The sequence below is a fragment of the Pieris rapae genome, chromosome 6 (genome assembly GCF_905147795.1).
Source record: "Pieris rapae chromosome 6, ilPieRapa1.1, whole genome shotgun sequence".
In the NCBI taxonomy this organism is placed as follows: Eukaryota; Metazoa; Arthropoda; class Insecta; order Lepidoptera; family Pieridae; genus Pieris; species Pieris rapae.
In genome coordinates, this window is record NC_059514.1 from 10,584,090 (window position 1) to 10,597,886 (window position 13,797).

The following is a 13,797-nucleotide window of genomic DNA, read 5'->3' on the forward strand; positions in this document are numbered from 1 at the left end:
TTGAATATAATATTCTAAAGTGGACATACTCTTGTCTCCGGACGTCTTTTATGGAATTGAATTAGGGGACCTAACGCGAGCTCTAATGGACGACTCGAATTGGCATAGTCACTAACAAAAGTGTTTATAAGCTTTTAAAGAACATGGGTTTTTGATACATTTAGTATTTTATCTAATTTGCTCTCTTCCCTGTGTAGGTTCTGTATTCGTCCGCGGTTACTTACCAATGGTACTTTCTTTCTATTTGCACATTTGACATTCACTCGATCGGTGAAGGAAAACTTCGTGAGGAATCCACTTGTTTTACATAAAAAATAGATGGCGTGTACACAGGATGCTGATTACCCACTCAATAGATTGACAAATGATCATGGAACGGATACCGAAATTGGTGGTTTCTAAAAAGTCTTTTTGCGCCATTTTTTTTTTTCGAATTCATAATAAATAGTCTTTACTATTTATAATAGGATATACTAAAACAATAATCATTAAATTTACTGTAACAATACATCTGTATGTTAGCCATGTAAAGTTTTCGTTTCGTAACATTTTTAAATTAAGGTATTTATGCAAAATTATGTTTTGTGAAGTTTAAGTAAAGATTATACTTATTGCACAGTAGTGTTTCAATTATTATTAAAATTTATTCATAGTAAACAAGTTCTCCACACGACTGTATTAGAATCAATGATAGCTCTACTGTTCAAAGCGTTTAAGTAATCGTACTGTCATGGACGATATTTGAATTTTTATTAGAGCAAAATTTTATTGGGTCACTATCTTGTCTCATAGGGTCTTAATCGCTTTAAGGTATATTTTAAAAATACTATCTTTCATTGTCTGTTGGTGGTTACAGATCAGTTTTTAAAGATCTTTCTTCAATTATAATATATATAGTATTAATGATTTATTTTGTTCTCTTTGGAGTAGAAACTGTTGGGCAACGGGGTTCAAGTGCACAGGTGCTAATTAAAGCCTAGGAGAAAAGAAAACTGACGCCTGGTAGATAGTACCGGTGACCCCAGAGGTGATGTTTTCTTCACTCAACGAATAAGCATACAGCGAGCAAATGCTGCTAGCGTCAAAGATACACCGCCACAGGGACTAAACGTTTAGGGTTTAATAAACAATATATATATTAATAATAACAAGAAAATTCAAAGTATTGTTTACCGAAAACGCGACTGTAATAATTGTGGTTCTCGAAAATGTCAATAAAACAAAAAGTTAAGCCCGAATTTAATTTGGGATTTAATTAGAATTATGGACAAGTAGAATAAGAAAGTCGGCAGGAAGCCGTTTAGAAATTCTCATAATCTCCGCGGAGTTTCCACTTTTTACATTTACTGCGGTTTAATTTTTAATCTGTCTCGAATCCTGGTGAGGTTTCTCCACTCTCACAAAGCTTTGTCTTAACTAAATGGGAAACGAGACTATACATTAATGGTAATAAAAATAACTCTTATTATAAAAAATATGTTTTAAGTAAAAATGGTATTCTTAATTATTTTTATTTAATATTATTAACATACATTTTGCCCCAAATTTAAAAGTGAAATAATAATTGTTTCTGGAATGTGGATTAGGCCGACTTGTCATTGTTACATTTGAAGGCTGACGTGATAAATGCAGTATAATACACAATAATTTAAAATGCCGCGAATCATGACGTCATTTAAAATGCTCGTTTTACTTTTTCTGTACACTGTCCATCAACCAAATAAAAACAATACAATTTTTGAACATAAACATAAAAAATATTTTCAAAGAAGCGTACCCATCCCATGACTACCATAGATAAAAAATATATTTGAAAAGCCCTGAAGGCGGCAGTGATAGATAGTATATGGCATACCCTATCTTGTCATCTGAAATCACAAGACTTTGGAGGAACATGTTTAGTGGGTAGCGAATAAATCAAGATAAAGGGAAAATGTACGATTCTTTTATATGAGTAGTAGTTGTTCTCCGCGAAAATAAATTTCTAAATATTTTACCCATCTGAATTTCCATATTTTTGTATAACCTTTATTATCTAGGAATTGTTAGATATTTTCTAAGTAAAAAACAGAGAAAAAATATATGTCATATTATTAATAAATGATCATTGAGGGGGCCGATGGCTGGCCATGCGTCATACTCGTGAACGGGTGCTACATGTCATATGGAACATGGTGTAGTGGTTGCAGCCCCTTACAAACATTGTGTAAAAAAGATGGCGATTGGCGATTAAAAAGAGTGGCGGAGAGTTTATTGCCAGTTCTTCTCTTCCGTCCTACGCCCTTGATTTGAGAACTGCAGTAAATGTTAAATTAAATTCATTTAATATTTCTTTTTTTTTGACGTTCATAAGTGTACATTATGTTACCTATATGAATAAATAAATAAATTTTGACTTTTGAATAATTGAGATATATTAGCTTGTTTAATTAAATCAGAACATTCAAATCTTTGTGACAATTTATTACATGGCAGCACTGCCGTGTTTCACTTACCAGACAATTTATTCTCAGACTGTTTAACTTTAAGGCTTTTATAAACTATTCGTCGTACTCTTCATTTATTTCATTAATTATTTAAAAATATAAGTAAACTTTTGCAAAAGGTTTGGCCTTGGCGTCTGAAGTAAATCAGATTTACTAAAATTAAGAAGTTAAATGTTCTAACATCAAAATACCACGCATTTGTAAAACAATCACATTTGTAACAAATATTCCTGTAATTCTCAGATGTTTTGTCAAGATTTGGAGGTAAACAATCAATAAGAATTTTATAACAACGAACAATATACGCGATTGTCCGTTCCCCGAAAACACAATTCGCACGAAGTTTGCACTGCCTCCCAGGGCAGACTCGACAAAGATTTCCTTAAGAAGCGAATATCGAAGTTGTTTATTATTCTGCAGTATCTTAATATTCCAAGGTTGTCCACCAACACTGATTTATTCAGTTCATTATTCTTAAAAACGATATTACATGATGCATTCTATCGTGTTTGATTTTTTTAACTTACACATGTACTCAAAATCTGTAATCATCAATGCTGTAATTTGTGCCTTCTGTGTTACTTCTTCTTCTTCAATCGTCATTGCCTGAGGTCATAGGTTTGATCCCTAAGTGTGCGCCAATGGACATTCTTCCTATGGTGAAGGAAAACATCATCAGGAAACTGGCTTTCGACCCATAAAGTAGTATGAATTCTAAACTTCACCAACATCACCTTGATGGCTGGAAATCTTCCAGAATCCCTGTCACAAGGCAATTTCTTTTGCCAACCTAGTGAACTGTGGAATAGACTCCCAGTGGGGGTCTTCTCTGAGAGATTCGTCCTCCAACTATTCAAAATCGAGCGTACTTCTTCCTCAAAGTCCGGCAACACACCCACTAAAAATGAGTGTCTATGGGCCGCGATGACTGCCCTTTTTGGGCGTCCCACAGGCTCGTTTTGCCCCTTATTATTTAAAAACCAAGAAATGTTAGTAGTGTAAGTACTTTTTTATTATTAAAAGGTAAAACAGTATACTCTTATTTAACAAGTTAAACGCTGTCCTATAAAATGCTTACGTAGAAAATTAACACAGCCATAGCTAACAAGCGCAGGGAATGAACCATGAGGCGATAAAACAATTTCATCTATTGTATGAAACTGAGTGACTGCCTGTGACTCAAGTCACAACGCACACAGAAAATATGTGGTATATTTTATCTTTGTATGCTATATGTGAATATTTAAAACAAACTCAGATATTTCAATCGGATTTATATTATAGTTGGGCAAGATAGTGTTGGTGTAAGATTTCTGGATATCTTCTCTTCCATGCCTAACACATGTAATAGATGTTCAGGTCTTAGACATGCCGTTACGATGTATTCCTTTGTACGACCAATTATGAAATGCGCACTAGATGTAATAAGCATAGATTGTAGTAGGATTGAATCCAATGACTCTTTACAATATCAACAAAGGATGTTATTATCATTTATAAAAGTCAATTTGTTTATAAATGATTGTGAAATGTTTCATTTTTCAGCAGTATTGGACTCTCCCTGGGGTCGTAGGTTCAATTGGCCCTATGCACTAATGGACTTTCTTTCTATGTGCGCATTTAACAAATTAAGTGCTCTTTTCTCAGATCCGAGTGGAGCGCGGCCATAATAGCGTTGGCGCCCACTCGTATCCGTGCGAACGTCCCGTAATTTTTTTATAAACATGGACATCCCTAGCTCTCGGATCCGAGTATTCGGCACGACGTGCTCTATGCCGACAACTCGAATTAAAAAAAAATTTTTTTATAAAAATAATACATTCATACATATTTTCAAACATTCATGTTTACTAAATCAACATTCGCCATAAAAAGTTTTGGTTTCCGGCTATTATTTTGTTTCCATTGTGTAAGCATTCGCTCGAATGGTGAAGGAGGATTCCACCTTGCCATAGACACTAATAGGCAACGGCGTGTGAGGAGGCTGATTACTTACTTGCCTATTAGTAAGATAAATGATGATGAAGCAGATACAGTAAGCGAAGATAGTATTAGCGGAACTGATATTTCGAAATTTAATACTAATCTAATAAAATATAATATCTTTATAAAAATAAGGCCAAGATAAAATAAAACCTTCTAAAAAGGTTAAGTTAATCATGTCATAGAGACAATTAGATTCGGGATAAGTACACCTTTCTTTGGCAGTCAAAATGACATGAACCATTTAGATAAATGTGGGTCCTTCGTTTCCGGGTAAAGCACCATCAATCTGGTTAATGTGGGAATTATCCAGATTGACTATGGGATTGGCTAATGACCGTTATTATGTTGACATCCCCAAAAGGGACACATAGAAATTAAATACTTTTTAAATTCAATTTGTAAACCTTTCATCATTTAGTTGAAATACAATTAATAATTATTGTTAATTTGATATTTTAATAAAATCACTACTACCTTTCGGTAAAGTTTAATTTACCATTTTATTACTAACGAAATCTAAAAATCTGTCAGAAATTATTCAGATATTATCTTAAATGTACTACACGACATTGATAAGTACAGAACCATAAACCTCTTACTAACTTACCCCTTTACAAGCTTTTTTTGGAATTGAATAAGTCTAGAATATACGTCTATAGCGTCTGTTACACAAATACCAGGCGAAAAACAGCATGTAAAGAGGAAACAATAAAAAGGGCGCTTTAGGTCACAAATGAGCATATGAATTCACTAAAACCTCAATAAGCATAAAAAGCATATATTCGGGCAGCTAAAAGCCTACAAACAGCAAGAGTAATGTTGGATAGAGACGTAAGTAAGATAAAAGAAGCGTTAACGGAAAGCTTCAATTGTTTCAGAGTAAGGAAAACCAACCTACGTGCCAGAAACGAATACGGCGAAGTAATCTGAATGTACAAACAAAATAATTAGTTATACCATATAGGGATGGTATGGCTCTCGCTAAGCTTGAAGTGGAAAAGGGACGGGCATAAAGCAGGTCTCAAAAAAAAGCGGTGAGTGGGTCGAACAAACTTTCCTTTTGCCTAACGAGAACAGAAAACAAGAAGAAGAGAAGAAGAGGATATATAGTTACAACTATGATTATATGAAAACCTAAAGGGAGTTTTGTTTCTACATTGAGAAAGAAATATACTCTCAAACGAATTATAAGAGAAATACCAGGCTTTTTTAAATGTATTTCAAATTGAATAATTATCAGTTATGTAGTTCTATCGCATAAGTCAGTGGTTACTGTTAAGATGTAATAATAAATTGGGAAATAAATAAATTAAATAAGTAAATTAGAACATTTTGTTTCTTTAAATCAGGCACTTCATAGCAAAAATCGTAATGAAAACTTGAGAGAAATTGAGAGAGATTTTTTTTTATTTTAAAAATAAAGTGCCTTATAGAAGTTTATCTACCTATTTTTAAAAGTAAACCTTTCGAAGTGATTAAAAAGAATAATGAGGCATGAAATAGCTACGATCTTTGTCAAATAGCCCTTTGGGAGACACGATCTCTCAATCTGAAAAGACAAGAAAAATTTAAATATACGCTCAAACTTTGCATAAAACTCTACAGAGCAAATATAATTTGTGTTTCAATTTCTCTTCATTGTTTAAGCTGTTCGCAACTCCTCAAGTCTCGGAAATTCTTTTTTAAGATTCCCTTATAAATTATTATTGGAACCTGGAATAGTTTAAACATGGTAAATGTGTGAAATCTATAGCTCTTCCCAGGCTAAGCTTCAGAGACAAGATTTAGGGCAAACTATGAAACCAATATGTCAAAATTCAATACGGTTTTGGTACAGGATAGTGATATTTAGTGTTAAGTTTCGACGTGAACTCTAACTCATATAGTAAATAATAATGTTTATTAATGGCATTCTCTAGTATAAAAAGTTTTATCTTTCATATATATTATATACATTATTTAAACAACGTTCGTTCTTCTCGCGCGCAATAAAATATTTGCTTCTGATTATTTTAATTTTCTATACATTCGTTAACTATGGCCTAGTTCGTCAGCCAACTCGCGTACACCTGAAAACATTATAAATAAAGTAAAAGTACAAAAAACACATTTACCTTCGTGTCTGAAGCCAAGCAATCACATCCTAACTTGGGGAATAAATACCATCTAAAGGGATTTTTGGGTTCTTGTATTGAAAATTGATAAAATTGACTAGTTTTATTAAGTATGCTTAGTCTACGGAACCGCTACGAAGCGAGAAAAGCTTGATTGATTTTTTCTGTAAATATGTTCTACGCGTGTCCTATCACAAAGTTTAAGTTTTGACAACACCTGTATATTATTTTTTTTGCTAAAGTAACGTTGAATCGTGTCAGATACGTCGAAGCTATGTCAGCAAAAATTTTTTTGCAAATTTTTCATTTGACTTGAAATTTAAAAAATATTTATATCTTTTCAATTATACGAACCAAGGCTGTGAAATTTGCTAAATGTGGCTTTCTAAGTTTTAAAAGTAACGATTCCTAAATATTTAACATTTTAATTACATTAATTTAGCATTTATTTCATAGCATTTAATTATTTCGCATTTATTCTATTTTGGTACGCGAGTGGTTAATATAGAGTAAAAATTAAATCCTCAATTATTTAAGCCCTGATCACTGAGCCTGATGAGAAACCGTACAATGAGTCCTTCGATAATTATTGGGATTCCATAATAATTATTTTTAAACCCAATTTAAGCATGAACATACACTAATCAATTTATCATATAAATACTTCCTGTATCTATCATCATTAAAAGTGAAAAGCCTTCAGTGCTTAAATTTAATATAACTCAAACTAAGACCCAAAATACGAAAAGGAGAAACATTTTAAGTGACCGGAGATTGCTTAGAAAAGTAAGGTCAAGAGAGTGGAAAGGGAATTTCGGGTAAATATTTCATATTTCGTAGACTTATGACTGTATTTATGTGACAGACTTGGATTAATGCTAAGTAACTCTTGAGTTTATGTTTAATGGATTACGGTTGGGTTTAAATCGTAAATACGTGAGAGTTCTGCTATAATAACCTTATAGTAATAATAATCAAATATTTATTTGCAAATAAAAAATAAGCACTATGCAAGGCAAGGATAGAGTCATCTAGAAAGGGTTGAAGGATGTTTTTAAGAGGGGTCCATAAACTACTAGCATTGAGCTATAAATAAATAACTCATGTGTAATGTAAATTAAGGACGTGGAAATAAAACAAGGCTTTACTATTATTATGTATAGACCGATGATTATGTGATTCGATATCGGCAAAATAATAATGGTTTCGGATTAGCAGGCAAAGAAAGGTTATATTTAACATAAAATATTTTAATAATGTTTTAATACAGAACTAGACATACGTTTGGCCACAAAGCACCAGATCATAAGTGAGGTCTTGGCAATTGGAGAGCGTGCTTGTCCTGGAAATACCTATTTCACCGCCGCTTAAATGAATAGAATGTCTCTGTAACCCTAATGGAGAGTTATGTTAACATTTAAGTAATTACAAACGATGTTAAAGGTAAGTTGATCAATAAAAGTTATGAAAGTCGTAAATACGCCCATAAATAAAGTATCGATATCGTTATATCTTAACTGGGACGTTACATGAAATGGCTGGCATAAACAATAAAGATTTCTAACAAATCTTCCACTGAGTCATAGCAAGATATCGGGGACTGCATAAATGTATTCGGGCGTTTAATGGATAAACTTTCCTATATATTACTTTAGAGTTTAGGTAGAGGCTTTTTTATAATCAGATACCTGTTTAATTGAAATATACTTTTTAGGTAGGGGAAAAACCACCTGGAACACAAAAAATAGGCATAGTGACACATATCAGCGTCTTAAATAGAAATATGAATTATTTTAATATCATTAAAGAATCAATCAAGCTTTTAAGAGGTGTTAAATATATTTAATGGAATGAAAAACGCGGAAAACAGCGAATTAATTGAATACTATTTGTATTATCAGAACAAGCCAAACGGAGTAAGGCTATCTAAAACAATAAACAGTTTCATGGTGGTGTTAGTATAAACACTTAGAAGATGATCCAAATTGTATGAAATATATTTATCTAAATAAAACAGATCAAACAATAGAAAATATTTACTTATTTGAGTTAAATTGAGTAGCGGTTGTTGGACGGTTGGATGTTCAAATAAATGAAACTCTTTGTTTCAAGCTGTGTGTTAAGGCTTTAATAGTTTAAAACAAACCCCAAAAACTACATTAAATTAGGGTTTGCGACGCTGGATTAACAAAAATCTTACTTGACTTATTTAATGTGAAGAATATAAGTGTATCAGCCTAATGTTATATCACGATTTATGAGTGTATGAAAACGTAAAAGGCTAGTTAATATTTGAGCTTCTAATCATGAACTAAAATATATATATGTTATACTTAACTTATGTAACATAACCCTTGTAAGACTCCAGGTTTTGTTACTAGTACAACATAGTGGTGATCAATATAAAATAGTTAATTTTATCTGCTAACTAATCCTAAATTATGTATTAAGTCGCCGAGTGGGAGATTGGATTAGGAGGTTTGTATGGCGACAGTAACTCTCAGCGATGGCCAAATTGACTTTGAATAATAGAGAGGGCAACATCCCATGGATAGGTTCGAGTGATAGCGTTTTAACTGTATTCTAATGATGTTTGTGTCGCCTCTTGGAGTCTGTATAAAAAATTTATAGTTTAAAATTCATAAAGGGAGGTTTGTACGAAATTCCAACAGTAGTCGCCGCTCATGGATATGATTAGCCTTCTATATACTTACTCTAGGTTACACTGAAGTTTTTTTGTTACCATGTTATTTCACTATTGGGTGGAAGGCAACTCAAATTTAAAAAAAATCGGGCGATAATGGCTTCATATCTTTCATCTCCAGCCTAAATTCACTATAACAGATACAGCTTTTCTTTTAACGTAAAAACGGACAGGAGGCTCACGTAATGTTTAATAATACTCTGGGCTGGCAAATGCGTTGCCGGTTTTCTTGAAGCATTCAGAAGAAGATGGAATTCATTACGTTAAGTGAGGGCTGCATCGTATTGCCGGTGTTGAAATAAGTGTCGCCATTTTTTAAAACGTAGTATTTCTTGGAGATTAATGGTTGTAAAAGCGCTGTGTAAAATAATAAACGTTCCTTTGGGTCCTATACAGTTCAATTTACAGTTCATAGTTATTTAGGCCAAGATTAAAATTTAAATAAAATAGATATAAAAATAATAAAACAGGAGGACAAAATAAATCTATTCCCGCTATAAGAGATTCCTTACTCTGTTTACACACCAAATCTGCTCTCACAACAAATTATGCGTTCAACAACTATAAGGAAGTAGCTCAAAATAGCTACATTTGATTTGACTAACAATTTTATATTTTTTCCAATTACCACTGAATTTTTTTTGGTATGGTGGAGACAAAATTAATGTAAGAAATTGCTTTTCCCTTCGGGGAATTAATTTAAGAGTCCTTGATATATGGATCTTGTAATATTAAGTAATTATATAACTTTAAAAGAATTTATTCGAAGAAAAATAATTATGTTGAAGAGTCTAAATTTACCAAGCATTAAGCCCGCGAGCTTCGATTTGACTTAATATTACCTTTTTAGTAGCTATATATCAACATATGGAACATTTACTGCATTCATAATTATAGAAAAAGAAACTTTTCACTTTTAATGAAATAGATTCTCGAATTAGTCCAGTCTTCGAGTATTGTGTAACATATTTTGCGATTAATTTTTAATATAGAGGTCTGCCGTTTCATTTGCTGGGGTACAAATAAAAAAATGAATTTGTATCCATTTATAAAATACCCTCCAAATACTTGTATGATTTAATGATTAAACTTTAAAGTGTTGTTTTTTTCAAGTCATGTCTAAAAAAATTGTAGAAACATATAAGATATGGAGGAATCTAAATAAGTTTTAGCAGGATGCCAAATTTAGCCAATGTTAGCCAAAGTTTCTCCCAGCATAAAAAATCTAGCATTTATTACCTCTGGATGAAAAAACAATATACTAAAAAAACCTTTGATGTAAACTCTGAATTGAAAATGAATTAAATTCGTTTCTAAATTGTTTTGATTTAAGTACATTTTACTAATTAATAGTCCACGTTAGCCAGTGCATGTACCAACAAATTAATTTATACTTTAATCACAAATTAATTACTACTAATAATCGTGTACACGGTAGATTATTTGGCAGCTCATTTTAATAAGGATTTCGTTAAAATTCATTAAAAACTTTATGCAAAGCAGAGACGATAATTAAATGATCCACGTTAAAATAATTGAAGTTGTCTTTTTTGATAAGCTTTTGCGTTCTTGATTAATTTATTAGAAATTCTCAGTATAGGTTTGGATAACTAAATCTTATTTAAGAAAAGTAACTTAGTGAAAGACTTCTGAGTTTTACTAAGGCATTTTCAACAAGGTTCGGTCAAGCTTGTTCAATTCGTTATAGCTTATTTATTTCGATTCCTAGATCTTAAACAACAGCTAATAAAGAAAATGATTATATATCAATTCGACTTAGGTCTTTCAAGAAAAGAGCGTAAAAATTCTTAAAAGGCCGGCAACGCACTCACGAGCCCTCTACCATCGCGAGTGTCCATGGGCGGCGGTATCACTTAACATCAGGTGAGCCTCCTGCCCGTTTGCCCCCTGTTCTATAAAAAAATATAAAATAGATTTAGATCGTATAAACCTTATTCTTTATAGGCGATAAGTAAAATTCCCTTGTTATTGAATTGAATTCAGTTATGTAATGGCACGCAAAAAATTACAAAACTCATTTTTGGAGCTTTGGAGTGTATTAAGAAGAGAGTTAAAGTAAATTTTCTTTACTTTTGATAGGTTTTCATTACAGTTAAGCCAAAGATTTAATCAAAATAAACAGTTTTTTTTTAAATAAAAGATAGTAAAATAACTTAATTAAGCTATGTAAAAAGCCAAACTTAGAGTAGTTTTTAATTTACGCTTTATGTGTGTATTTATGAAAATGAAAAAATTGTTTGAACTGGCGCTCAAAGAAAGGCCATTTTCGAGTACCTCGGAGCAAGTTGAAGAGGCCTGAAATTTAATTAGGGTCCATAATTAATGTTAAACTTTACGTTGTTTGGTCATTTCATTAGTGGGACGGGCATAATTTATTACTATTAAACTTAGTAACATAAAACATAGGTTTTGTATAAAATATATATTTGTATAAATGTATAATGAGTTTTATTTATACACTTTTTTGTAGTGTAGAGCTTATAAAATCTGTATGTTTTGTTGCTATGAGATAAGCGAACTAAAAAGTCAGTATTTATAAGCAAACAAGAGCGAAATCTTCTATTTAAACCTTATGCAAAGTACGGATAATAGAAAGAATTGATTTCATCTTTTATTTTTTGAATTAAATCACTTAATTAATTAATTCAAACAATGAATATTTTTTCACCTGATTTAATATTTAAATCAATTAAATTCCGAATGTGTGAAATTGGTAAATAATATTAGCCAGATTTATAATTTAGATTCCCACTATCGCCGTCAGACATTTGATTGTTATTTAAAATAAGTCTGATGCTTTAACGCACTACTGACAATTGTCAGTTAAATCAATTGATTTGGCAACTGACTGACTGATTCGACAATATACAACCTGTACAATGTATACGATGTTGCGTGGTGTTGCTATTCCAATAAAATGTGGTGAAATGAGGAGAGGTCACAAAGACAACGAATTTTTGATTTAAATTAATTAGCTTTATTTATTATAATTTTAATGGTTCATATAATTTCATATTGAGATATAAAGTAAAATTTCCTAAGCGTTTGGTTAAGTTAGGTGCACACTGTATTGTATATCCCTATTGAAGCGGCTAATGGAGTGTGGTACTGTTTGAGGTTTTAAGATTGATAATTCTATTAAAGCTTTATTGTGCTCGTACTCACTATACTGTCGATTCGTTAAATAAAAAAAAGGAGTGTATTTTCTCTCGTAGTTTTTTCGATTTCAGTTGACACAAAAATAATAATATTATTTACACTGAGTTATGACCAGCGTTGCTCTATTTAATTGACCACTTGTATATAAAGTGTACTCTATACATTAGGCACTTAAGACCTAAACACCACAAGTGTCAGTCACAAAAGGCTTATTCTTTTACACTAATAATTTTAGTTTTGATTCTGTTCTTCTGTGTTTTAATCTATTTAAAAAAATCTTTACCATTAGAATCCTATACTATCCCTGATGAACATAGGTAATAGGAATATTTATATTTTAAAGTTCGGAAGCACGAAAACTTCAATAATGACGTGAAAGGCGTACACCGTATAAACTTTTGACAGTAGAGTAAATTGATAAAAATGTGCTAGAAAATGATAAATAATATATATATATAGCTAGACGTGGAAAGCCGGGTCTGAACGCTAGTAGCCTTTAAGAAAAATTATAAAAGAAATGTATGTTATAAGCAAGAGCCATTTAGAGTAGTGAGTACCTCTGGTATTATAATAAAAAAAACGTCGTAAAAAGCAAAGTTTAATTGACATTTACACTGAAAAACAAGTTTTTCTAATTTTCAACATTCTTTTTTCACTGTTATATATTTAAAATTTACAAAGCTACGCCCTAACTAATGGACGTCTAACCCTTTGTTGTAACGAACAGGTGCTCTAAATAGGGTTCTCCACATTGTAAATTATTCACAGTGTTTTAAACATAATTTCGAAAAACTTGACAATGCATTAAAAAGTCAAAATGTGGGTCAAGTTCGGTGACAGTTGTTGTAGGGATGTTCAGATATATGATAATTGAAACACTTTGTTTGAGGCTGGGTGTCAACCGGCTTTAATCATTTAATACATTTTTTTATTCCCCTGGCTACGCGAGACTACGAAATATTTGCGGAATCAAATCCTTCGATTCGGGTTCGATCCGAGGAGAAAGGTGGTTAATATTTTCATAATGTTACATCATTATAGGTGTTAACAGTATTATTAGAATCTAAATTCTACACGACTGAGGTACACACAACTGGCAATCTGTATTTCTTAGTTGATTAACCGCAAGGAATTTGAAACTCCTGTCTCAAGTTACCAGCATTAATTGACCTCTCAATTAAGAAGGAAACATGTCTTACGTGAAATTCTATATTGGTAACTAATGAACTCTTACGAGTGAACAAAGACCAAACTCTGACTATTATTATTAAAAAGACAAATCATATTTGACATTTTTGATCTGCAAATTAGAAAGATTGAAAATGAC